This window comes from Macaca nemestrina, chromosome 11 (genome assembly GCF_043159975.1).
Source record: "Macaca nemestrina isolate mMacNem1 chromosome 11, mMacNem.hap1, whole genome shotgun sequence".
In the NCBI taxonomy this organism is placed as follows: Eukaryota; Metazoa; Chordata; class Mammalia; order Primates; family Cercopithecidae; genus Macaca; species Macaca nemestrina.
In genome coordinates, this window is record NC_092135.1 from 81406825 (window position 1) to 81433542 (window position 26718).

The 26718-nt window shown below is 37.9% G+C and overlaps 1 long non-coding RNA gene across 1 annotated transcript in view; it reads left to right on the forward strand.

Moving 5' to 3' along the window:
- LOC112424354 (uncharacterized) overlaps positions 1–26718 on the forward strand; it is a 264332-nt gene that overhangs the window by 195239 nt on the left and 42375 nt on the right. The window contains exon 3 of the long non-coding RNA XR_011609908.1: positions 25779–25819. This is a non-coding gene — a long non-coding RNA (uncharacterized lncRNA). The remainder of the gene's footprint in view (positions 1–25778; positions 25820–26718) is intronic.

Genomic DNA, 26718 nt, shown 5'->3' on the forward strand with positions numbered 1-26718 from the left:
CCATAGTGAGTCTTCATCTATTTCTCTGTCTGTTTGCATCTTAGGAAGTGTTCAGTTCTTTTTATGAATCACTGCTTTCTGTTAGAGGCTGTAAGCGTTTTCATAAAGAATAATAGCCACTTCACCTCTGAATGGCACACTAAGGTTGGCCTAGCTGCTGCTATTGCCATTTTTCTGACAGGAAACAGTAATATTATGTTTCTTGAAGTTGTCTCACTTTACACTGTTCCTTCAGTCTTCCTTGTTTACTGTCACCTGACTCAAGTTGCTGAGCCACAACTTCTTTATATCTGGCTGGGGTCCATCCTCCTCTAATATACACCCTCTGATGGTGAGTTGCAGAGTGGAGCCTCAGTGCTGTGAACTGGCTGTGCTCCAGGCTTCAGCTGCTGACAAATCTGCCTTGGCATTTGATGTTAAGTATAGCTCTCAGATGATGACTACTTTTTTTGAAGCTGCATGCAACATTTTGATAGGCTGTTATTATAAACCAGAACCTAAGACTAGAAACAGGAATGGGAAGGAATTTTCCATGCAAAGAAGAAGCCCGTTAGCAGTGGTTGTTCTTTTCTGCACTCATTAATGTAGAGTCTAAAGATTTTTAGCAGAATGTGATCCAAAAATCAAAAAAGACAGTCTAGGGCACAGTCACCCTCAGGGTGGCTTAAATTTGTGGCCTTGGCAAGTAGCATTACCAGAAACCTCAGACAGCCTTTCACCTAGGATGTCTTTGAAAATATGGATAGTTATCTGTCATGTATACCTTCAAGAGAAAGTATTGCCTGACATAGACATATAGGAAACAAAAATGCCAATTGACTCCAGCAGTGATCAATACCCCTCACTTTTATTAACTTCATGCCAGTGTTTCCGAAAGTGCTCTTCAAACTTTGAACCTTTAGATTTACTGCAAAAAAGACTTTCATGGTCAAAACAGTTTGGGAAATGCTGTAATTTTTACCTACATCTAGGGACTCACAGTTAGCATGATAAAATTTACGACAAGTCTTGCAGTAACAAAACCTTTTTAATTTTGTTTAACTTAGCACCCTCTTCATTTTTCTTTTTTTGATCACAGGCTTTTTTTTCCATTTTTAAAATTATACTTTAAGTTCTGGGATACATGTGCAGAACGAGCAGGTTTGTTACACAGGTATATATGAGCCATGGTGGTTTGATGTACCCATCAACCTGTCACCTACAATAGGTATTTCTCCTAATGCTATACCTCCTCTTGCCCTCCACCCACCAACAGGCCCTGATGTGTGGTCCCCCTCCCTGTGCCCATATGTTCTCATTGTTCCACTCCCAGTTATGAATGAGAACATGCAGTGTTTGGTTTTCTGTTCCTGTGTTAGTTTGCTGAAAATGATGTTTCCAGCTTCATCTATGTCCCTGTAAAGGACCTGAAATTCTTTTTTATGGCTGCATCATATTCCGTGGTATACATGGTACCACATTTTCTTTATCCAGTCTAATATTGATGGGATTTTGGGTTGATTCCATTTTACGTCTGCATCGTTTTGATGAACTCTTGTTGAGAACTGAGATTCCTACCCCTTCCCCGCAATTATCTCCTGTGGGCAACTATTTTATTCTAGATGACTATACCTGAGGTTTCTGAACTTATTCTGAGCATTGGCTCCCATGGCAGTCAGGTACATTAACACCTTCCAAAAATACTTTTTTCTCTTGCTTATTTCAAGGTTTTCTCCTTGACTTTCAGCATCTTTACTATGATGTGTTTGTTTGTGGATGTCTTCATATTTCACTTGCTTAGAGTTTGCTGAGCTTCCTGGATATGTAGATTGTTATTTTCCAATAAATTCTGAGAAGTATTCAGCCATTATTTCTTTGAATATTTTTTCTTATCCTCTTTCTTCTCTCTTTCTGGTACTCCCAAAAGTACCAGATTCATTTATGTGGGCGTTGGTGTGCTCTTGGCGTCCACATTCCTCTGAGGCTCTGTTCATTTTTCTTCATTCTTTTTACTGCCTGTTCTTTGTTTTGCATAATCTCATCACAACCTTCACTGTTCCTGAGGGTCCTCTTAGGTTGTAACTTTTCCATACTCTGTCTCAAATGCAGTTGATTTCTTTGGGAAGAAATTAGGAGCTGTTATTTCTTTTTTTTTCTTTTTTAATGGCCTGCTTCTTCCCACAGGTAACATGTCTAACAGGACCTCTGGAGCTCGAGGTTGGGCAATGTGAGCTTCTTTCTGAGTGACATCCCCTGTCTAGGATCTGAGTGCTCAGTGGAGGGGAGTCAGCAGGCTAAGGTCGTCTGGGCTTGCTTCTCCTGGCATAGAACCACCATCTCGAGTTCGAGAAAAGGTTACTGGGGTCTCAATAATTTCAATGCACCATGCCAGAAGTAGAGCATTTATTCCACCATTGGGAAAAAAGGAAGCCCTCATCTCCCATCAACACTCAACTGGAGTTTAACTGCGGCAATAAACCTCCGGAAGTCAGCTGAGAAATGCTGAAGTCCTGCTCTTCCCGGGAAGAAAGCTTTCTGGTTGGGCAGAAAGGCATCCCCGTGTTCTTTGCTGCAACAGTCTGGAGTTGCTGATCTGGGAGAGGGAAGGGAGGGAGAAGTCTTAGTTCAAATACCATAGGCTCTTGCCTTTCTTACAGAATTTTGGCAGATTTTCTTGACGTTTCTTCATTTTCTGTTTGCCCATTGGACCATTTCCAGAGTCTCTGAATGGTTGTTTTTCATAATAATTTTTATCGATTTTATTGGTGAAATGAAGCTCCTCATACTGTCATGCTAGAAGTCAAGTTTTTCAGATTAGATTTTAAATACATAAAACACATACAATTATAAAATAAGTCAACTATATTGAAATATAGCCATCAAAAGATTTTAAAGTTGTGGCATAGTACTTATTTGTTGATATACTAAATGCTGTCTAGCTGTGTTGTAAAGTTCTACCATATTTCAAAATAGAGATGTACATAAATGAAACATGTTTTGGGATATCTAGAGCAACTATAATGTAATATAGAAATATCTATGATTGCTAATGATGAAAAAGTCATAGAGGTTTTAATTTCATTATGGTTGTTGTCTACACTCATGATTTCAGGAAATGCTGTTTCAGTTAGAGGCCAGTAAAAAAAAAATATAAATTTTTCCAATCTGTGTTTACTGATCCCTTCAATTTAATCCACAGTCCTTTTGGGGACCAGGCAAAGATTTCACATACTATTTTAGACCATCACAGAATCGAGAGAAGACCTTTGAACAACCCATGTGTCCCGTGACCCTAGGAATTGCTCTGATTCTTCAATTTTTAATGGTGAATGAAAACAACCTGTAGGGATTTTGAGGTCCTCTGAAGTCTTGCGTGAACCTTTCTTGGAAAGCCATGATTTTTGTCTATCACCAGCTTTGTCACTTCTCTGCATCCTCTGATGAGAAGTAACCTTGGAAATGATGGCAGAAACAGACAATGAATTTTGAAAAAGGGTACATCATTTTCATTGTTGTAACAAGAGACCTATCAGTGGTTTTAGAAAAACAGTACTGACTCTGGAATGTGCAAATCTGGGGAATTTAAGCTGTAAATACCAAGCAAAACAAACTCAAAGAGATTTAAGGTTAAGAAAAAGTGTTTAAATAATTGCCTACTAAAATTTTAGTCTCTGTAGAACACATCTTTGTGAAAACACAGCAGTTTTAGAAATTGACTATAATTCACTTATATAATCTCTGTAAAAGAGAAATTTATCCACATCTTATATGATGGAGACAAAAAGTTTTCTTTAGTCATTGCTCATTTCTATCCTTTACTTAAATAATTCAGGGCTGGGCACAGTGGCTCATGCCTGTAATCCCAGCACTTTGGGAGGCTGAGGCGACTGGATCATGAGGTCAGGAGTTCGAGACCAGCCTGGTCAAGATGGTGAAACCCTCTCTCTACTAAAAATACAAAAATTACCCAGGCGTGGTGGCAGGCACCTGTAATCCTAGGTACTCGGGAGGTTGAGGCAGGAGAATTGCTTGAACTCAGGAGGCAGAAGTTGCAGTGAGATGAGATCGCACCACTGCACTGTACCCTGGGTGACAGAGCAAGACGCCGTCTAAAAGAAAAAATTCAGATTTCACTTCTACTGCTAAATGTAAATATTTCTATGATATAAAGTTACTTTTAGAATTACTTCCTCCAGGTTTTATGTAACAGCAGGTTGTATGGGAAGCTTAGTTCATGCTGTTTGTCTATATCACCTTATCCAATGAACTGTTATTTTTAAGAGGCAGTATTAAACATTTGGAAATATAAAACTATATACATATGCAGTTTTACTTTCACTACCATCGCCATCAAATATATCACTTAAAAGAATTAGTGACACGACATGAAATAAAACAAAATCTGAATGTTATTGTGCTATTGTACCTTAAGCAATTCAGATTAGATATAAAAGAGATTTTATTTTTTTTAATTTAAATATCAGTATTGTTAAGTATTAGAAAGATGCTCTCTCTTTAAAGGTCATTAAAAAACTTCCATCTGAGGTGACTTGTGAGACCTGTGGCCTGAGAGGAGCGGGTGGGGCTGGATGACTTCTCAGTGTTTTGTCTGGCCAGTTGATTTATGATTCTGTGTTCTGATGTCCAAAAGCAGTTTGTTATGTTGATACTCAAATGATCTGGCTTGAAGAAATCACATCAAAGCAATCTCTCTGTTTTAGTATTTTTCTCACTTTAAAAAAGATTCTATTTTCAGAGAGATAATGGGGGCCAATTATTAGTATTTGCAGAATATTTCACAAAATGGAAAGAAATAAGAAAAGCACATTTTATACTTACTGCTGAAACTTTCTGTGGCTGAACTGGCATATTATTTCAGCTTTCCCTCTTACTGCAGAGCTTTATTTCTTCAGCAGCATTAGAGGGTACCAGAAGAGTAATTTTGATGCTAGCACTGGAAAAACATATCTGTTCTTTTGGGACCAGAACTCTAAGGTGATTAGTGCTCCAGGGATGTAGGAAACCCATGTAATGGTTTGCCTTTGCATGATAAAGCACCTCCTTCTTCAGGCCCTGGAAAATCCTAAGGAGGGATGACTTACCTGGCCCACTTGGAGGGCTGTGGATAGGATGGCATCATGCTGAGAAGCAAGGATAATTGTGAGGGCCAGTGAGGCTTTAGAAGACAGACTGCTTGGGTAAAAAAAGAGAAACATTAAAAAGAAATACAATAGAAGTACAATCAAAGTATCTCTTGATAATTTGAAGAGTAAAATAATAATGGTCTAATGGCTCAAGACAGACTGAAAATGTGGGGGCTCTAAATTCTGATCTTGGCACTATGGTTAGCTCACGACGAGTGCATCTGCACAGGCAAATCACTTCCTCCCTGAGATTCAGTCACTGCCGCTGAGCAAGTTCAGAAGGTGACAGCATACCTAGTGAGCATACAGTATTTTGCTGTCTTGTTATGGAGTGTCTCTTAATTGGGAAAGCAGGAGAAACACCATTACTTCCTTATAGCTTTCTTTGTTCATTGCCAACACCTCCCCCAACCCTATTCACATTTGAAATCATAGAAACTAAAACTAGAGGTACCTTACATAAAAGTTACTTGGCTGAAGTCTATTCACCCAGCTGAGTGGGGGAAGCAATCGTTGTTACCTTCAACCATTTCTATCTCACAGTATGGCTAAATGTCAAAATAGACTACCTCTGGACTCTCCAAGATACAGGATCTCATAGTGCAGCTACACACTGGGGTCCAACTCAATTCCTGGCATGATGATGTATTCCTCCTTTTCTCAACTTCTAAAAATGTGACTTCCCACTGGTACCATAAAACAACCTGGGAACACATGTAGTCTTGAGATACGCACACCCATACTCTGGCTTCAGTATGCTCACATGGCCAGAAATACTTGGCAACAAAAAAGCTCAGGGGTAGTGGAAGGGGAATAGAGATGGTGAATCTTCACTTGAGTTTTATTTATAGCTTGGGGCCACTTGGTATTTTTTTTCCTTTCCTAGTCATTTCTCAGATTTTCCTAGCTTTTACTTTTTGAGTCCTGATTCATTTTTTATTTTTCTTACTTTAACTGTCAAGCTTATTTATTTACATTAAAATACTTTATTTAAGACCTCACAAATTTTTTTGAATGGATCTTCAAAGCTGCAAATAGAACACTAAGAGTTTCTGGTACAATGACACAACTCTCAAAGCACTCAGATTTTTCTTTGGAAGAAATATAGTATACTGCCTGAATATAATAAGTGTTTATTTTCCATATCAATAGGTTTTATAAATATGACTTTTAATTCTTCAAACCACTGGAGATAATTAGATAATAAACCACTGTCATAATCCAAGGTTAACCCATCATCCTGTTTCTAATGCTAATCCTCCATACATCCTTCGGAACTTTAGAGCACTGATTTCATTTTCATACCATCTTTAAGCTTTTTCTTGAATTTTAAAATACTTGCATTGAATGTCTTTTTTGTGGTAGGCACTGGATTAGGTGCTGAGAAAACTATGGTGAAGGAAACACAACATCTGCCCTTAAGGAGCTTACAGTCTAGTGTGGAATAAGAAGCAAATCGGCATTGCAAGACAGAGGGATGAATACTTTTGAGACTATGTGACATTAGCACAAACAAAAGAACCCTGATTCTTCCCACTATGTCAAAAAAATGTTTAGGACTACCTTATCCTAGGTACCTCCCATTCAAGTCTACTGCTGTTCACTTTTTTCTGCCAAATGATTCCATAGGACATTCACTCTCTCTGCTATCTTATTGATTACAATTAACTGAATGCTTGTATCACTCCAAAATTTATATGTTGAAATCCTAAACCCCAAGCTGATGGTATTAGGAGGTGGACCCTTTGGGAGATGATTAGGTCATAAAGGTGGAGTTCTCACACTGGGATTACCCTTATAAAAGAGGTCCCAGAGAGCTAACTGACCCCTTCTACCATGTGAGAACACAGCTACAGCTAGAGGGTACCACCTATGAACCAGAAAGCAGTCCCTCACCAGACACCAAATGTGCCAGCACCTTGAACATGAACTTCCCAGCCTCCAGAACTGTGAGGAATACATGTCTGTTGTTTATAAGCTACCTGGTTTTTGGTATTTTTGTTATAGGAGTCCAAATGGACTAAGAAACTGGTCAGTTTATTACCTCTATCATCCAGGCTTCTGCTCTAACCCTCCCACTGCTGCTATTTATCATTAAAGACCATCTTCTAAAGGCCAAATCCAGAGTCTTTTTCTCCATAATATTTCTCCTTGACTTAATGAAGCACTCATCATTGCTGACCAGCCCACGGTCATTGGCTGAATCCTTGTGCAGCAGCCTAATGTGTTTTACATTCGTCTTTGTCCCTGTTCTTCCCGAGATGTTAATCATCCTCTCCAGCCTCAGCTCTGCTCCTGAGTGCCAACTTTCATTTTACACTGAGCATTTCCCCATAGATAATCGGCCAAACTGTACACTCTGGGTATAAATTCAAACTCATTATGTTTTGGCTGTTAAAGTAAACTTCAAAAAGCATATCCTTGATATAGAGTTTCCCTTAAAAAATCTTTAATATCTGTTCATTGTCTACTGAATTATATACACAGCCTCCAGCATATCATTCAGGGTCTTACATGATATATCCCCAAGCCAGGTTTCAGTCTTTTCTTTTTTATGACTTTCAACACGCATCCTATTCCAAAGACCAAGTTAAGAGATTGCTGCATTTTAAATATGCCCATAGTATTCTGCTTCCATTCTTTTGCTCCTGGTTGTTTCTTGGACTGCAGTTCTATTTACTCCCACATCCTTCTGTCAAAATGCAGCTACTCTTTCAAGGCACTCTCAGTAGTCACCTGTTCCTTGAAATTTCTCTATCCTACCCAAAGAGTTGTCATCTTTCCCTTTTTAGAATGCTATAGCATGTTGTTTGTTTTCCCATCACATTCCTCTATCATATATAAATGTAATATAGTTTTCTAATATACTGCATGTCTTTATTTTTGATGGATGCAAAATAGATGTACATATTTTGGGGGTATGTGTGATAATTTAGCATATTCCTATAATTTGTAAAAATCAAATCAGTATACTTGTGATATCCATCACCTTAAATATTTCTCTTTACACTAGAAATAATCAAGTTATTCTCTTCTATATATTTTGAAATATACAATAGATTATTATAAACTATAGTCACCCTACTGATCTATCAAACACTAGATATTTTTTTCTATCAAACTTTATATTTGTACCCATTAATCAACCTCTCTTCATTCCCCCTGCCTCCTATCCCTCCTAGCCTCTGGTAACCACAAATCTACTACCTGTCTTCATGAGATCCACTTTCTTTTTAGCTCCCATATATGAGTGAAAACATGCAATATTTGTCTTTCTGTGCTTGGCTTATTTCATTTAGCATAGTGACTTCCAGTTCCATCCATGTTACTGCAAGTAACAGGATTTATTTTTTATAACTAAATAATCCATTGTGTATATATGTCACATTTTTCTTATCCATTTATCCCTTTATAGGCACTTAGATTGATTCCACATTTTGGCTAGGTGAATAGTGCTACGGTAAACATGGAAGTGCAGATATCTCTTCCATATATTGATTTTTTTCTTTTGGATATATATCCAGTAATGGAATTCCTGGATCATATAGATAGCTCTATTTTTTTTAGTTTCTTGAGGAGCCTCCATGTAGTTGTCCATAGTGGCTAGACTCATTTGTATTCTTACTGACTGTGTATGAGGGTTCCCCTTCCTCCACATCCTTACACAGTAGCTATAATTCCCTACCTTTTTGATAAAAGCCATTTAAACTGGGGTAAGATGATATCTCATGGTTTTAATTTGCATTTTTCTGATAATAGGGATGTGGAGCATTTTTGCATGTACCTGTTGTCCATTTGTTTGTCTTTTTTGAGAAATGTCTATTCATATCTTTTGCCCGTTTATAAATTGTATTATTTATTATTATTTGCTATTGAGTTGCTTGAGCTCCTTATATATTCTGGTTATTTATCTCTCATTAGGTTGGAAATATTTTCTTTCATTATGTGGGTTGTTTCTTCATTTTTTTTATTGTTTCCTTCGCTGTACAAAAGCTTATTTATTTATTTATTTATTTATTTGAGACAGTCTCATTCTGTTGCCCAGGCTGGAGTGCAGTGGCACGATCTTGGCTTACTGCAACCTCCGCCTCCCAGGTTCAAGTGATTCTTATGGAGAAAAGCTTTGTAACTCGATGTAATTCGTTTTTCTATTTTTGATTTGATTGCCTATTGCCTATGCTTTTGATGTTTTACACAAAAAATATTTGCCCAGACAAATGTTCTGAAGCATTTCCCCAAATTTTTTTTATAGGGTCATAGTCTTAGATCTAGGTCTTTAATCCATATTGATTTTATTTTTGAATATGACAAGAGATAGGGGTCTAGTTTCCTTCTTCTGCATATAGTTATTCAGTTTCCCAGCACCATTTATTGAGAAGACTGTCATTTCCCCATTGTATATTCTTGGCACCTTTGTCAAAAAATGGGTTGTCTGTAAATGCATGGAATTATATCTGGGTTCTCTATTCTGTTCCATTGGTCTACATAAAATAGCATGGTCAGTACCATGCTATTTTAGTTACTATAGCTTTGTAGTATATTTGAAGTTCAGTGGTGTCATGCCTCCAGATTTGTTCTTTTGTTCCAGATTGCTTTGGCTATTCTGTGTCTTTTGTTGTTCCATACATATTTTAGGGTCATTTTTTTTCTATTTATATGAAGAATGTCATTGGTATTTTGATGGGGATTACATTGAATCTGTAAGTTCCTTTGTGTACAATTGTCATTTTAATAATATCAGTTCTTCCAATATATGGACATAGAATATCCTCCCTTTTTTTGTGTTCTAATTTGTTCAGTGTTTTATAATTTTCCTTGTATATGCCTTTCACTTATTTGGTTAAATATATTCCTAGGTATTTTATATTCTTCGTAGTGATTATAAATGGGATTGCTTTCTTGATTTCTTTTTCAGATTGTTGCTGTTGGCATAGATAAATGCTACTGATTTTTTGTATGTTGATTTTATATCCTGCAACTTTATTGAATTTGTTTATCAGTTCTAACAGTTTTTCGTTGAGTGTTTAGAATTTTCTGAGTATAAGATTATGCCATCTGCAAAGAAGGCTAATTTGACTTCTTCCATCTTAAATTGGATGCCCTTTATCTCTTTCTCTTGGCTAATTGCACTATCCAGGACTTCTAGTATTGTATAGAATAAAAGTGGTAATAGTGGACATCCTTGTCTTGTTTTAGATCTTAGAAGAAACAATTTTAATATTTCCCTATTCAGTATCATGTTAGCTTTGGGTTTGTTGTATATGACCTTTATTATGTTGAAGTATGTTCCTTCTATACCCAGTTTGCTGAAAGTTTTGGCTATAAAGGAATGTTGAATATTAAGTGCTTTTCCTGCATCTATTGAAATAAATATATAGTATTTTGTTTTCATTTTTGTTAATGTGATGTATCATATTTATTGATCTGAGTATGTTGAACTATCCTTGTATCCCTGGGATGAATCCCACTTGATCATGGTGAATGATCTTTTCAATGTGTTGCTAAATTGTCTACTAGCATTTTGTTGAGAATTTTTACATTTATGTTCCTTAGACATATTGGTCTGTAGTTTTTCTTTTTTTGATGTGTCTTTGTCTACCTTGGTATTAGTGTGATGCTGTCCTCATCAACTGAATTTGGAGTATAAAGTCTAAATTTTTTTTGGAGAGTTTTAGTAGAATTGGTGGTGTTGATTCTTCTTTAAATGTTTTGTAGAATTTGGCAGTGAAGCTATCAGGTCCTATGCTTTTCTTTGATGGGAGGCTTTTCATTATGAGTTTGTTGTTGTTACTTATTATTGGTTTGTTGAAGCTATCTATTTCTTTGTGGTTTAATCTTGGTAGGTTGTATATGTCCAGGAATGTATGCATTGATTCTAGGTTTTCCAATTTGTTGCTGTACAGTTATTCAAAATAATCTCTGTCTCTAATGATTCTTTATATTTCTGTGGTCATAGTTGTTATGTCTCTGTTTTGTTGTTTTTCTGATTTTGAGTATTTTTTTATTCTTGGCTAAAGATTTGTCAATTTTATTTATCTTTTTAAAAGTCTAACTTTTGTTTCATTAGTCTTTTTTTTTTTTTTTAGTGTCAATTTCATTGATTTCTGTTCTTGTTTTTATTATTTATTTTCTTCACCTAATTTTGGGTGTAATTTGTTCTTTTCTAGTTTCTTGAGGTGTATGATTAGGTTACTTTTTTGAAGTCTTTCCAATCTTTTGATACAGGCATTTATTGCTATAAGCTTCCCACTTAGTACTGCTTTTGCAGTATCCCATAGATTTTTGTGTGATGTATTTTCATTTACATTTATTTCAAGAAATTACTTAGTATTATTCTTAATTTCTTCATTGGCCCACTGGTTATTCAGAAGCATCTTGTTTAATCTCCATGTGTTTGTATGTTTTTAGTTTATTCCCTTGTGATCAGAAAAGATACTTGATATGATTTCCACCTTTTTGAATTTGTTGAGGTTTTGTGGTCTAAGATGTGATCTACTCTGGAGAACATTCCATGTGCTGAAGAAAATAATGTGTATTCTGTAGCAATTGGATGAAATGTTCTATAAATGTTTCTTAGGCTTCTTTGGTCTAGTGTGCAGTTTAACTCTGATGTTTCTTTGTTGATTTTCTGTCTGGATGACCTGTTCACTACTGATAGTAAAGTGTTGAAGTCCCCTGCTATTATTGTACTGAAGTCTATCTCTTCCATTAGGTCTGTTGATGTTTGCTTTATATAGTTTGGAGATCTGGTGTTGGGTGCATAGATTTGTATGCTTTGATTTGTAGTTTTATTTATCAAAGTGTTGCTGCTGTTGCTCTTTTTTGGTTTCCAGTTGCATGGAATATTTTTCCATTCCTTCACTTTCAGTGTATGTGTGTCTTTGTGGGTGAAGTGGGTTTCTAGTAGGCAGTATATAGTTGTGTCTCGTTCCTTTATCCATTCAGTTTATTTTTTTAATTGGAGAATTGAGTCTATTTACATTCCATGTTATTGATAAGTAAGGACTTACTATTGCCATTTTCTTCCTTGTTTTCTGGTTGCATTGTCACTTCTCTCTCCCTTTCTTTGTTTCTTACTGTCTTCCTGTGTGGTTAAATGATTTTCTCTGGTAGCTTTTTATTTTTAGTAAATCTATTATAGTTTTTTGGATTGTGCTCACCAAGGGGCTTACAAAACATCTTATAGACACAAATTATTTTTAATATATGATAATTAAGATCACAAAGAAAAGAATAGAAACAGAAAAATTTTTAAAACTCTATATTTTAACTCCATCCCCTTTACATTTTGACTTTATGTCATTTCAATTTACATATTTTTATATTGCCTGTGTCTTAACTAGTTGCCATTGGTATTATTGTTTTTGATAGATTTGTCTTTTAGGCTTTATACTAGAGTTCTGAGTAGACTGCACACATGAAAATATTCTGGGTTTGTCTGTGTACTTAATTTTTTATCTTCAAATGCTTTCTTTTTGCATGTTAATGTTTTTTTCTTTCATATTGAAGAACTCCTTTTAGCATTGTTTTTTTAAGACAGGTCTGTTGGTAATGAATTCTCTCAGCTTTTTTGGGGGGAAAGTCTTTATCTCTCCTTCATATTTGAAGAAAAGATTGCTAAATACAATATTCTCAGAAGGCAGTTTTTTTCTGTCAGCACTTTGAAAATATCATTCTACTCTCTCCTCACCTGTATGGTTTCTATGGAGAACTCTGTTGCCAGACAAATTGGAGCTCTTTTCTACGTCATTTTCTTTTTTCTTGTTGCTTTTAGGATCTTCTTATTGTCTTTGATTTTTGTGAGTTTGATTACATGCCTTGAGGTAGTCTTATTTGGGTCAAATCTATTTGGAGTTCTTTCTGTACCTTGATATTCACATCTTTCTCAAATTTTAGAAAGCTTTCTGTTATATCTTTGAATAAACTCTCTACCCCTTGTTCTTGCTCAACTCCCTTTTAATTACCAATAATTCTCAGATTTGGTCATTTGAGGTAATATTTTATATATTATAGGTGATCTTCATTTTCTTCCTTTTCTCTTCTGATTATTTTCAAATTACCTTTCTTTGAGCTCACAAATTCTTTCCTCTACTTGATCCATTCTGCTGTTGGGAGCCTCTAATGAATTTTTTCAGCTCCCAAATGTATTTCTCAGTTTTAACATTATTGTTTGATTTTTAAAAATTATTTCAACCTTTTTGTTAAATTTATCTGATATAAATTTGTGTTTTATCTTGAAGATCACTGAGTTTCCTTTAAACTGCTATTTTGAATTATTGGTCAGAGAGTTCACATATCACTATCTTGTTAGGGTCAGTCAGTCATTCCTTGCTTTGTCTGTTTAAGGAGATCATGGTTCCTTGTTTGCTGTTGTTTCTTGTGGATATACATGCATATATTTGGATTGAAGGATTTTCTTTTCTTTTCTTTTTCTTTTTTTTTTTTTTTTGACAGAGTCTCTCTCTGTCACCCAGGCTGGAGTGCAGTGGCAAGATCTTGACTCACTGCCACCTCCACTTCAGGAGTTCAAGTGATTCTCCTGCCTCAGCCTCCTGAGTAACTGGGATTACAGGCACACACTACCACGCCCAGCTATTTTTTTGTATTTTTAGTAGAGATGAAGTTTCACCATGTTGGCCAGGATGGTCTTGAACTCCTGACCTCAAGTGATCCGCCCACCTCAGCCTCCCAAAGTGCTGGGATTACAGGCATAAACCACCATGCCCGGCGCATTGAGGGATTATTTATCCCTGTCTTCTCAGTCTGGCTTTAGTTTTTATTGAATATAATTGCTTAGAGAGTCTTTTTGATTTTCCTGTTGGTCTTCTTTCTTTCAAAATGTTTTTCCTCTAGCATACTGCCTCCTTATTGGCATTTGATGGTGCCTTAAGTCTGTCTCAGTTCTAGTAAAGAGTCAGTGTGCTACCCATTCCAAATAAGGGAGGTCCCAAAGGGGATATTCCAGTAGTGTGGTAAGGGGAATTGTGGAACAAACCTCCAAAAGCATGATGCTGCTGAACAACTGCTCTGATTTGGCATCTTTGGCTAAGCTACAGAGCAGAGTTCTTAGGGCCAAGCATGGTAGTTCTGCCTTCCTCCTTTGTATCTGGCTGTCTTCAGAGATATTTATCTTCTCAGGCATTCTTGATGCTTCTTGTGGGTTAAGGCAGGGGCAGGTATCCTGCCAGGGAACCCAAGATGGTGGGAAACTTGGTTGTTCACCTCAATCTCACTTTTTTCAGTGCAGAACCTATGAGTTAGGGGGTTGATTTTCTGTGAGCCTGGTGCTGGACAGATTGTGGGGAGGGACACTGTTGATATGGAAGTCCAATTCTCTTACTGTCTGTTTGGAATTTTTTCACTTCTCTATAGCCCTGGAATGTGTCTCATCTTTGTTTTTTGAGTTCTGGGATATTGTTGGTGATAATCTTGGCACCATACATTTGCTTTTTGACTTTCTACTGGGGGAGTAAAGCCAGCTTGATTCTATATTGCCATTTTGGAACTAGAAATTCCATGCTATAAAACGTCTTTGAGAACTGTACCTAGTATGTTTCCTTGCACATATACCTTCAAAAATAGTTTTTGAGTCGCACTTACCTCCTCAAGCCACCATTTGTTCTTGGCTTGCCTATTTCTGACTCTGTTCTCCCATTATTTAGATATGTATTTATCCTAGTAGATATAAAAGTATATGCAGCAAATTTGAGGATTATGTAAAGTCTGTGATTGGTAAAAATATTTTGAGTGATAAAATCAGTAGCCAAAAAAGCAGGCTGAGTTAAGAAAAATAGTAAGGTTAAATATAACATCAATCTAAAACCATTGACAAAGAACTAGATAAAGAGAAAGTGGTTGAGCAGTAGCCTAGGTAAAAAGAGTACCTAAAGATTTGACTCTGTGGTTCAACCTAAATGAGTCAACACTATCAGTTGTTCCGTTCTATCATTTATTAGCAGTCAAACTTGGGGAAGTCGCTTGACTTCATAGAGCATTTACTCTTTCATTTCTTAAGCATTATTGAGCCCTAGAACTATGTAGCAGACATTTCTAGGCAATAGAGTTGCAACTATGAAGAGTACTTGGTCTCTGTCCTTATAAACTTACACACATTAGTGAAATATTTGTCCAAATTATAGTAAAGCAATAATATTCATCTTTAAATGTTACTGAACAGAGATGAAATCAGAGAAGGACAAAAGAATGGAGAGAAATAGACAAATATTATGTGAGAGATTAAAAAAATACATGTAAAAATATCTAATATATTACCTGGATATGTTTTTACTCTTGATGTTACTTCAGTTTCTCTGTGATCCAACAGGATGTGAATTCATTTCTTGTGGTTGGTACCAGGAGTACTTTTTTTTTTTCTTTTTTTTAAACTGAGGATGCATGTACTTCTTTGCATTTGAAAATCTATTAGTTATTGCATCTTCAAATATTTCTGTTCCTATCTTCTACCTCATCTTCTGGAACTCTTACTATGTGTACGTTGGAGACTCTCAATCTATCTTATGTACGTCTTGATGATTCTTGTAAAAAATGCCATTGTCCCTTTGTGCAGCATTCTGGGCAGTTTGCTCGGTATTTTCTCATAAAACACAACGTCTCTTTTCAATGGCTTCACTCTCAATTATCCAATATGTTGAGCTTAAAAATTGACAGCTCTACTTTTTATTTTATAAGGTTTTTAATATATATGTTATGTCTGCTATAGTTCCTTTTGCCTGTTTTATAATGTCCTCATTTTTATGCAAATTATTTTTTCATCTCTCTTGGATACCCTAAATGTACTTATTTGCAAGTTTTTTGCCATATTATCTCAAAAAATTAAGGTTTTTTGGGTGAATTTATGGCCTGATTTTTTTAATTTTTTGGCATTTTAGATATCTTCATGCATTTTTGGCATTTGGTTTGGTAAGATCATATGTGTGTGTGTGTGTGTGTGTGTGTGTGTGTAAGAATTTTGTGTTATTTCTTCCTGTCCCTCTACTTCAGGATTATTCTTCACAGTCTATTTTATTTCGGTTGTTTTCTACCAGCCCTGTGGTATCCCAGACCAGATCCAAATCTTATAATGGTATTGAGGGCTACTGTCCAGGAGCAATAGTGCAAATCTAGCCACTGGCATTAGAGAGAGGCTTGGCTTGACTTTGATGAGGTTGTGCCATTCTCCTCCTGCCTCCCTGTGTGTCCAGAATTTATTCCTTCTGGTGGGTTCTTGGTCTTGCTGACTTCAAGAATGAAGCCGCAGACCCTTGCAGTGAGTGTTACAGCTCTTAAAGATGGTGTGTCCGGAGTTTGTTCCTTCAGATGTTCAGATGTGTTTGGAGTTTATTCCATCCGGTGGATTCATTGTCTTGCTGACTTCAAGAATGAAGCCATGGACCTTTGCGGCGAGTGTTACAGCTCTTAAAATTGGTGTGCACCCAAAGAGTGAGCAGCAGCAAGATTTATTGTGAAGAGCAAAAGAACAAAGCTTCCACGGCATGGAAGGGGACCCGAGTGGGTTGCCACTGCTGGCTCAGGAGCCCAGCTTTTATTCCCTTATTTGGCCCCACCCACATCCTGCTGATTGTTCCATTTTACAGAGTGCTGATTGGTGCATTTGCAATCCTTTAGCTACATACAGAGCGCTGATTGGTGCATTTACAATTCTCTAGCTAGACAGAAAAGTTATCTGAGTCCCCACCCAACCCAGAAGCCCAGCTGGCTTCACCTCTCAATCCCTCCTTTAAACAGGACACCCCAACTGCTGTTGGGAATTGGGCAATGACCACTCAAGCTACTTCGTGCTGGATAGGGGTGAAGAAGGGGCCAGCAGTTGTAGTGTCCTCCAGAGGGGAACTCTTTAGCCCAGTGAAAGGGCCAGCAGGTCGGTCCAGGGGTCCTAGGCAGAAGTTGTTAGTTGAGCTCATTTGGGGGTCCATTTGTAAGACCGTCTGTACCTTGATGGCCTTGATCCTAGAGGAGGAAACAAATTTGACAAGGAGGTTAAAAATACAGGGCCCGAAGGCAAGTAATAGCAAGATGGCTGTCATGGGACCTAGAAAGGGGAGAAGCCATGTTGCCCAACTCCAGAAGTTGGTATAAGAGTTTGAAAGGTTTTGTCTGATTTCAGAAGCCTTTTCCTGTAAATGCCAGGTGGCATCTTGTACTATCCCTGACTGGTTAGTGTAAAAACAGCACTCTTCCACTAAGAAGGTGCAAAATCCTCCTTTCTCAGCAGTGAGGAGGTCTATTCCTCGGCGGTTTTGGAGAGTCATTGCTGCCAAAGAGTCTATTTGGGATTGTAGTTACTATCCTTACTGGATAGATTTGTTATTTCTTGCAAACTGTCTGAGAAATCCTTTGAGAGAGTGTGGTAGTAGGATAATGCATGTTACACTGTTAATTTTTAGCAAACTTTTCTTTAGTTCAAAACCTTGTTAAGTTTGTGATTTTAATTTTTCTTTGCTATTTTAATAAAACCTTGTTCAGCCCATATTAACTTAGAATTGGTATAGATGGCTCCTTCCTGATTCTGTAAGTACTTTAAGATTTGGCTGAGTGCAAACAACTCACACGTTTGAGCAGACCAATTATTAGGCTATTTTCCTAACTCTGCTTCTACAAAAGTTTCCTTATCATTTACTGAATACCCATTGTGTCTTTTTCCCTTAATCACCCAGGAGGAACCATCTGTAGTCCTGTCCAGAAGGGAGTTCCTCCTCAGTCTGGTCAGACCTTTATATGGTAATTAATTAAGATTCAGATCCCGTGTTAGGAAACCTGCTGGGTTAAGGATTTTTGATAGGAAGGCTATGGGTTGTCAGTGGCCTCAGTGCTTTTGGGCTACAGCTTCGTTTACACTGACAACAAGGTAGCATTGCAGTGTTATAGGGTCACGGAAAAGACCTTCAGTTATTGATTAGAGGTTTTAAATTTACCCTGGCTTTTAAAGGAATAGGGTACACTGTTTTACTACTTTCATCTCTTTCTGACTTCTTGTCTCTTTCTTTCTCTCTCTCCCTCTTTGTCTCTTCCTCTTTCCTTCTTTGACTTTCTGTCTCTTCCTCTCTCTCCTTCTCTGTCCTCTCTGACTCCCTCTTTGTCTCTGTCTCTTCCTCTCACTCTCTCTTTCTCTTTCTCTCTTTCCTTTCTGCTGGTCTTTCCCTGCCTCTGCCAGCCACTTATGCTGCTGTTCTCCCTTATCCTTCCCCTTTTGATGACTTTGGCAGTGTAAGACTGCCACCTCCTTGGGTTTTTGCACTACATGCAATAACTCCATGGTTTCCTTTGATATTTAACAGGGGTTCCCCCAAAGGTTAGGAACTGCCTTTCTTTCCATATTGCAGCATGGGCATGTAGGATTAGATACACATACTACCTATAGCAAAGTCTCCCAATTACAACTGAGGAGGTGGGAGAAATACCTGGTTACAGGCTGTCCCAAGATTCCTCGGATGGTAATGGACCTTGAGGATAGCTGTCCGGGACAGGAGATTAACACTGAGTAAGCCATGCCAGTGTCCAGCAGGAAGGCAATTTCCTGGCCCTCAATGGTTAAATGTACCTGGGCCTCAGTGAAGGTGATGACGTGAGCTGGTGCTTGCCGTCAGCACCCTCAGTCCTGTTGTTGGATCATCTGGTTAGGGGCTTCTGGCCCAGAGAACCTTTGTCCTCTGGGGCAGTGGGCCTTCCAATGATTGCCTCAGCATAGTGGACATGGGCGAGGGGGCAGCTTGTTTCTCACTGGACAATCTTTTTAAAAGTGTCCTTGCAAACCACACTGATAACAAACCCTACAAGGTGATTGGCCTGCTCCATTTTCTGTCCTCTCTGAACCACCAAGATTTGATTGTCTGAGGACCATGACTAAGGCTGTGGCCTTTTTCTGATTTCACTTTTCCATTTTGGCCTGTTTCTCTTGGTCCCTATTATAGAACACCGAGGTTGCCAGATTTAATAATGCCTCCAGATTTTCTTCAGGGCCCAGGGCTCACTTTTGGAGCTTTCTCCTTATACCTGTGGCTGGTTGGGTAATAAACTTATCTTTTAGGATCAATTGATCCTCTAGTGAGTCAGGTGACAGGGGAGTATATTTTCTTAAGGACTCCTGTAGCTGCTCGAGGAAGGCAGAAGGATTTTCTTCCTTTCCCTGAGTTATGGTAGACATCATTGAATAATTCATGGGCTTTTCCCTAATTCTCCTAGTCCTTCTAGAAGACAGGTTAACAGATGTTTATGACTCCAGTCCGCATAATCTGAGTCGAAGTCCCAATGGGGATCCATACTGGGGATGGCTTGCTGATCACTAGGGAATTTGTCCCTTTCTTTGGCTGTCATTGTATCATTTATTTGAATAAGATACCAGATATCTCCAAACCCTAGGGCTGCAGCTAAAGCCACATTCTTTTCATTAAAGGCCAGATTTTGATCTAACAATAGCATGACATCTCTCCAAGTGAGATAGAAGGTTTGCCCTATTCCCTGTAGGACATTTGTGTACCTATCAGGATCATCTGAAAACTTCTCCAGGTCTGCCTTGATCTGCTCTAAATCAGAGAGGGAGAAAGGGACATGTACCCAGGTTGGGCCAAATTCCCCTCCCCCTACAGCTTGAAGGGGACATAACCGATAGTCCAGGGTTTTTTGTGGTCCTTTGGAGATTTCTTTGCTTACTTCCTTCTGGGTGGGGGAGATGAGAGGAGGCTTATCATTAATAGGAAGGAGAGCTATAGGGAGGCTAGGATATGGGGTTAAGCTGAGAGGTCCTCCTGTGAGAGGTAAATTGCAAGTTTTGCATAGTTGTGTATTCTCCTTCAATGAAAAGAAAGCTTGCACATAAGGTATTTCACTCCATTTGCCTTCCCTCTTACAGAAAAGGTCAAGCTGCAGGATAGTATTGTAATTTATACTTCCCTCAGGTGGCCATTTTTCCCCATCAGAGAGAGAATATTGGGGCCAAGTCGTAGTACAGAAAAAAATTGAGCCACCTCTTTTTTCAGGGTTTATGGGTCAAATTGGTCCCAATGGCTTAGGATGCATTTCAAGGGTGAGCCTGTTGATGCCTGAGTGTTTCCCATCTGAAAGACAAACCACCTGCGGTTTTGGTTTGTTTCACCCCTGCCCAAGAACCCACAATGGTCCCTGGATGCTGCTGATCGGAATAGTTGCGCTCACCAATGAAGCAGCAGAAACACCTCTTGCCCGAGAACCCGCAACAGTCCCTGGACCCTGCTGATCAGAATAGGTGCGCTCACAGACGCAGCAGCAGAAACACTAGTTTTCCTCCTAGACCACAAAGAGGACAGAGGAATGTCAGATTTAGTGGCCATTACTGATGCATTCTCAAAAACCTGCACCTTGCCTGTCCTCCTAGACCCCAGAGAAGACCGATAAAAATTGGATTTAGTGGCCTTTATCAATGCATTCTCAAAAATCTGTTAGAGTCCTAAGCATTCCCCTGTTAGTATTGGGACTTTACCGCTGTCCTATAAAGATGTTACACCCCAAAAATGAAGTGGAGGGCCATACCCTGAAGGAGGGAAGGGATCTCCAGGGTTGGAAGAGTGACGCCTTTTGTCCTCACTTGAATAGGAAGGATATCATTTCTGAGGTTCCCCATATGCTAGCTTCAGGAATAGCTTTTGTTAGGCCTGCTAGTCTGAGGAGGGATCCTAAAATTCCAGATAGTTTCCCCTGTGATGGGGCTTTGGGCAAAAATTATGTCTTTCTGATTGGTGAGCCTGGGTGCCTAAAGAAAGTAACAGAGTCCTGAAGTTTATACTAGAAATCATTCTTATAGGAGAAACTAGAAAAGCACCAGAGACAGGTAGTTGTTTTTAGAAGCAGGACTAACCTCAGAGAGGAGAGGCGAAAGGAAGTTTGTCTGACAGGCATTAGGACCCAGGAGGCAAGAGTCAGGATGGGACAGATGGGTGAGTCTTGCTTGGGTGATGTGACTGTGTGAGTTCTGCTCATGGCCACAGGGTCAACCAACTTGTTGTCGGGACCTCGAAGCTGAATGGCTTTCCTCTCTGTTGACCCTCGGCTCAGCCCAGAAGTACAGGAAAAGCGGAAGGCAAACCAATGCTCCCAACTCCGAAGACTTGGGGGTTGTTAGAGAGCCCTTTCCCAGAAAGCCTGACACCAGTGTCTTTAGTCTGGTGGCCATGCTAGTTGCTTTTAACTGGCTAACAGGTGCCCGGTATTTAGCCCCCGAATTCTAAGGAAAAATAGGACAGAAGAGCAAGTGAAAGGGGTCCAGTGGTACTCACTGCTTGGTGATAGTCCCATCTGGGTTGCCAAAATATGTCTGGAATTTATTCCTTCCGGTGGGTTCTTGGTCTCGCTGACTTCAAGAACGAAGCTGCGGACCCTTGCAGTGAGTGTTACAGCTATTAAAGATGGTATGTCTGGAGTTTGTTCCTTCAGATGTTCAAATGTGTCCAGAGTTTCTTCCTTCTGGGGGTTTGTGGTCTTGCTGACTTCAAGAATGAAGCTGCGGACCTTCGTGGCGAGTGTTACAGCTCTTAAAGTTGATGCAGACCCAAAGAGTGAGCAGCAGCAAGATTTATTGTGAAGAGTGAAAGAACAAAGCTTGCACAGTGTGGAAAGGGACCTGAGCAGGTTGCTGCTGCTGGCTCCGGGGGGTCAGCTTTTAATCCCTTATTTGGCCCTACCCACATCCTGCTGATTGGTCCATTTTACAGAGAGCTGATTGGTGCATTATAATCCTTTAGCTAGACACAGAGTACCGATTGGTGTGTTTTTACAGAGTGCTGATATGTGCATTTACAATCCTTTAGACACAGAGTGCTGATTGGTACATTTTTACAGATTACTGATTAGTGCATTTACAATCCTCTAGCTAGACAGAAAAGTTCTCCAAGTCTCCACCTGACCTGGAAGCCCAGCTGGCTTCACCTCTTACCTGGGTCTAGACTAGAGCTTCTTATAAAACTAGATCCTCTTCAAGAACAAGTTGTGGGGGTTGCAACACTGCAGCCCCAATTTTAAGCAATAAGTCTGACTTTGTTACACCATCTCACTAGTAGAATACTTAGTCCCTATTGTCATGCAAGATCAAAACTCTAAGTTACTAGGGCCTGCTTCTGGACTAACGGTAGAGTAAGCCTGTAGTTTTAACTGTACATGTTATGTTCCATTTTCATTTTTTTTTTTTTTTTTGTCCACAGAGGTGTTAAATATTTTTGTAAATGTCCCTCTTTGTGTTTAAATAATTTCTTTTGCATTCATTTAACATGCTTGGTCACTTTCAGAATGCTTAAATTTAGTTAATGTAAAACCAGAAATAAATTACGGCAGCAGATGTCCAGCTGCATTGACAATTACCTGGAGAAAAAACAGCAAAAAATACTGCACCTAGTTACTGATAGAAACTCTATAGCTTGACATTTATATACAGTTATCACTGTAAATCTTCAACCAGCACTAAGGTCAGCTGGCCTTTATTTTTTCCTAAAACCTTCCTTTTTTAAGCCCTTTTTGAGTTTTCATGGAATATTATTTATAATTTAATATAATTCTATAAAAATATTGGGAGAGGGGAGGAAAATAACAATATAAGAACACAGTTTGACTTATCTCAATCTCACAACATCTAGAGACTCTTAATCTTACCAGAGGTCACTATGTAATTCAATATCCATCACATTAGTGATTTAGTAAATATATTTTAAAAATTCTGGCTTTCTTATTATTATTAAGGTAAAATTCCTCCAGTTTTCCAGCAGAAAGGGAGAAAATCCCCACTCCTTAAATCTGTATCTCTAGTGTCTAGTTCTTCACATATATCAGAATTCAATAAACATTTGTTCAATAAAACTTGCAGAAAAGACTGGGTACTTTCATCATAGGCTTGTAGAATAAAATACAGTTGACCCTTTAACAACACGAAGAGTTTGAACTGTGTGGGTACGTTTATATGCGGATTTAAAAAAATGAACATTACAGTGAGTGGACCTGCCTCTTCTGCCTCTCATTCTACTTCCTCCACCTCTTCTGCCTCTGCCCTGAGACAGTAAGAACAATCCCTCCTCTCTTTCCTCCTCCTCAGCCTACTCAATGTGAAGACAATGAGGATGAAGACCTTTATAATGATCCACTTCCACTTAATGAATAGTAAATATATTTTCTCTTCTTTATGGTTTTCTTAATAACGTCTTATTTTTTATAGCTTACTTTATTGTAAGAATATACCATATAATACATGTAAAATAAAATATGTGTTAATCAACTGTTTATCTGTAATACTTCCAATCAATAGCAGGCAATTAAGTTTCGGGGGAATCAAAAGTTATATGTGGATTTTTGACTGTGCAGGGGTTCAGCACCCCTAACCTCCGCATTATTTAAGGGTCAACTGTACATGCATTTAACATTTCTAGACACTAAATATGTCCTGAAAGAACCCAGGTAGTTGGAACAGTCATATCTCTACCACATCTTACTGGAATAAACCATAGACAATGACACTTCACAGTTGTCCCCACTGGATATTTATGGGGGCAGAAATTTAATGTATAATAATACATAGATGTGCAATGTATGATTAAGCATATATGGTGTTAGTATATTAGTTCATGTGGACAAGAGGAATGTACAATGTTCACAGTTATAGCATTAATTTTGTGATTATTTTCAATGCTGACAGAGCAGTTAAAATAAGATTATTGCACTCCACATAGATAATTCAAGGAATGGTTTAAGTAGATTTTCAGCTTGGGTGCTGGCCATGAAGTGAGATACTTCTTTCCTGAAATTATCCTGGGGAGGAGGGTCCTCCATTTTTGGTTTACAAGACCAGAGTAATGTAAGTATACTACAAGGACTCCTTCATTTGAGTAACTTGTTTTCAATTAGACTAGTGAGTGGCATAAAAACAATTATGAGAGAAGAGTATGTGATAGATGCTGCTTGGCTGATTATTATATTCAGTATAACAATAAACCTAATGTCTACTAGATTTTTATGTCAAATTCTGTGGGCTTATATATGAAATATTATTTGTTTTTGTATTATTCTTTCTGCATCTATTGCCATAGCACTAGTTTAGTCCTTTATACATTTTTTTTTTGTACAAATTCAATTACTTTTAACTAGTTTCCCTACCTTGAGTCTGATGGCTCTTAACATTTATGGGGGTCTGGTACCTTTCTGAGAATCTGATGAGAACTATGAAACTTCTTCCTTGAAAATGCACTTAAGCATGTACAGTCCACATTTATATAAACTTCAGTGGGGTTCATGAGACCCTGAAGCTGGCATGTGGACTTCCAAAGTACTTCCATTTGAATCTATTAGATCTGTGTTATCCATCGTCCATTTATGCATCAAATGCTTTTGAGTATGCACTAAATTTGATGCACCTGCGCTAACCTTTGGAAATACAAAGATAGGTAGTAAATGAACTTTACTCTTAAGGAACTCATCATAGTCTAGACTAGAGGAAGAAATATGTCTCATATATGCAATACAGTGTTATAGGTATTTATGGGCTACAGAGAAAGCCCCATACAGAAAGTTTTGGTTCTGTTAGGGGAATATTGAGTAAAAGCTTCATGAAACAGGTTAACTCTCCCAAAGGAATGTCTTGATGATTCTATTCCTACATTCAAAAAACTGCAGTGATGTTGTATTGAAATTTAAAAATCTTGTTAATCAGATTTCAATCTATTTTTGTCTTGTTAATTATTAGCCAAGTCACAGGAGGGAAATTACATAAAATCCCTGGATTTTAATTTTTCTCATCTGTCATAATAACAACAGTAGTAACAAGTACTACTTCATGGAATTTTGGAGAAGAATAATAAGTTTATCTGCAAACATTGTACTAATGTTTTACATTTATTATTTCTAGGGTATCAAGATGGCTAAAGATGGGGACTTTGGGGTCAGCAAAATCTCTGATCTTTCTTGGCTTTGCCAATTTTTGTCTCTCTGATTTGGGGCAAGTAATTTGACCTGCTTATTCATTTTCTCATCTGCATAAAGGGAATAACATGCCTTCCAAGGATAGCTGTAAGGATTAAATCAGACAATGCAAATAATCTGAGCATGGTGCCTATTACAATACTAGATACTCTTATTACTATTGGAAAAATTGTCTTTTTAGTGCCTATAATTATCACCATTTATAGGTAAGGAAACTGAGGTCCATACAGTTAAATAACTTTCTCATACAGGTCATACAGGCATGGAAACATACAGTTGGCATTCAAGTGTCTTTGGCTTCAAAGGTCGTGGTTAATTCAAGGCTGGGGAGGGGTTGGTGTAGAGGTGGGGAGAGAACAAGGGAGAGCAGGGGTGGCACTGGCATATTTCTTGGTATGTAGCTATTAAATTCACTCTCTTTTCAAACATTCTGTTTCAGTTTATATTTTCTACTTCAGCTAGTCTTATCCAGCACTGACCCAGGACAACTCCACCCTTGTGCCTTTGTCTATGCTATGTCCTGTCCTTGACTTCTACTTTAAATTCCTACTCCTTTCCTGAAGCCCTGGGGGAGACCCACTGCCTTTTGAAAGCTGTCTAGACCACACCTCCTGGGAGCAATCTTTTGTAGCCTTCAGGCTCCACAACACTTATTTTCTGTATTACTTACTTGGCAATAATCTTACCCAGCTCTTTATCATTACCTTTTAGGTCTGTATATTTTTATCACCTCCCAGAGATCATACCTCCTGGTAAGTAGGAGTCATTCAGCTTGCAGCACTGTCTGACATATACTAACCTTCAATGCATATCTCATTATTGATTGATTTTTTTTTTAGAGATAATTTTAAAAGGCATCTTGCTTCAGTGTGAGCAGAACTATGAAATCATAATCTCAGTCATAGGGAAAATACAGTTCCATTTGTGTACTGAGTTTCTTTAGAAACATTTCTAATGTGTAGAGTAATGAACACTTTTTTATTCTTGTAGCTGAAAGATGAATGAAAATAGTAAAATGGCTTTGTAAAAAATAATGGCATCAAGGGAAATGTCATAAAATACTAGAGAGTTTATCATTTTGCATTACTTCTTTTTCTCTTTTTTTCCTATGCTGGAAAAAACAAGTTACTAGAGCATTTTAAGTGTCCATCTTTATAGCCTTGTTAATATAACAGTAACATTTGTAACAGTGTGTTTTTACTTGCCATATAACACATGGATGTGAGAGAGTGGGTAAAATTCTTTGTTGAAAGTATATTATTCATTATGCAATTCTTCATATTGACTTTTAACACTATGTTATAAAATTTAGAAGAAAAAGATACTTAAAGGTAAGAAATAAAGATGATGTTTTAAATTTTTTCTCAGTGGATTTTTTTTAAATCCTTGGGATGTTGCTTTTACAAATTATGGTTAGCTTTTTGCTTTCTCCCTCTCTCTCCTTTTACTCAGACCATTTTTGGTAGATAAGGAAGACTTAGGGATTGGAAGACTTCAAACAGATGGGCACTGGCACCTTAGGTCTGATTTTATCAGACTGCATTGTGCCCTGTAGGAAATGTTGTTATTGAGGTAACTAAGCATAAGGCATTATGGTCATGCCATGTTGATTTTGGGAATCAAAAAATAACATTTTCGCTCGGGTCTGACA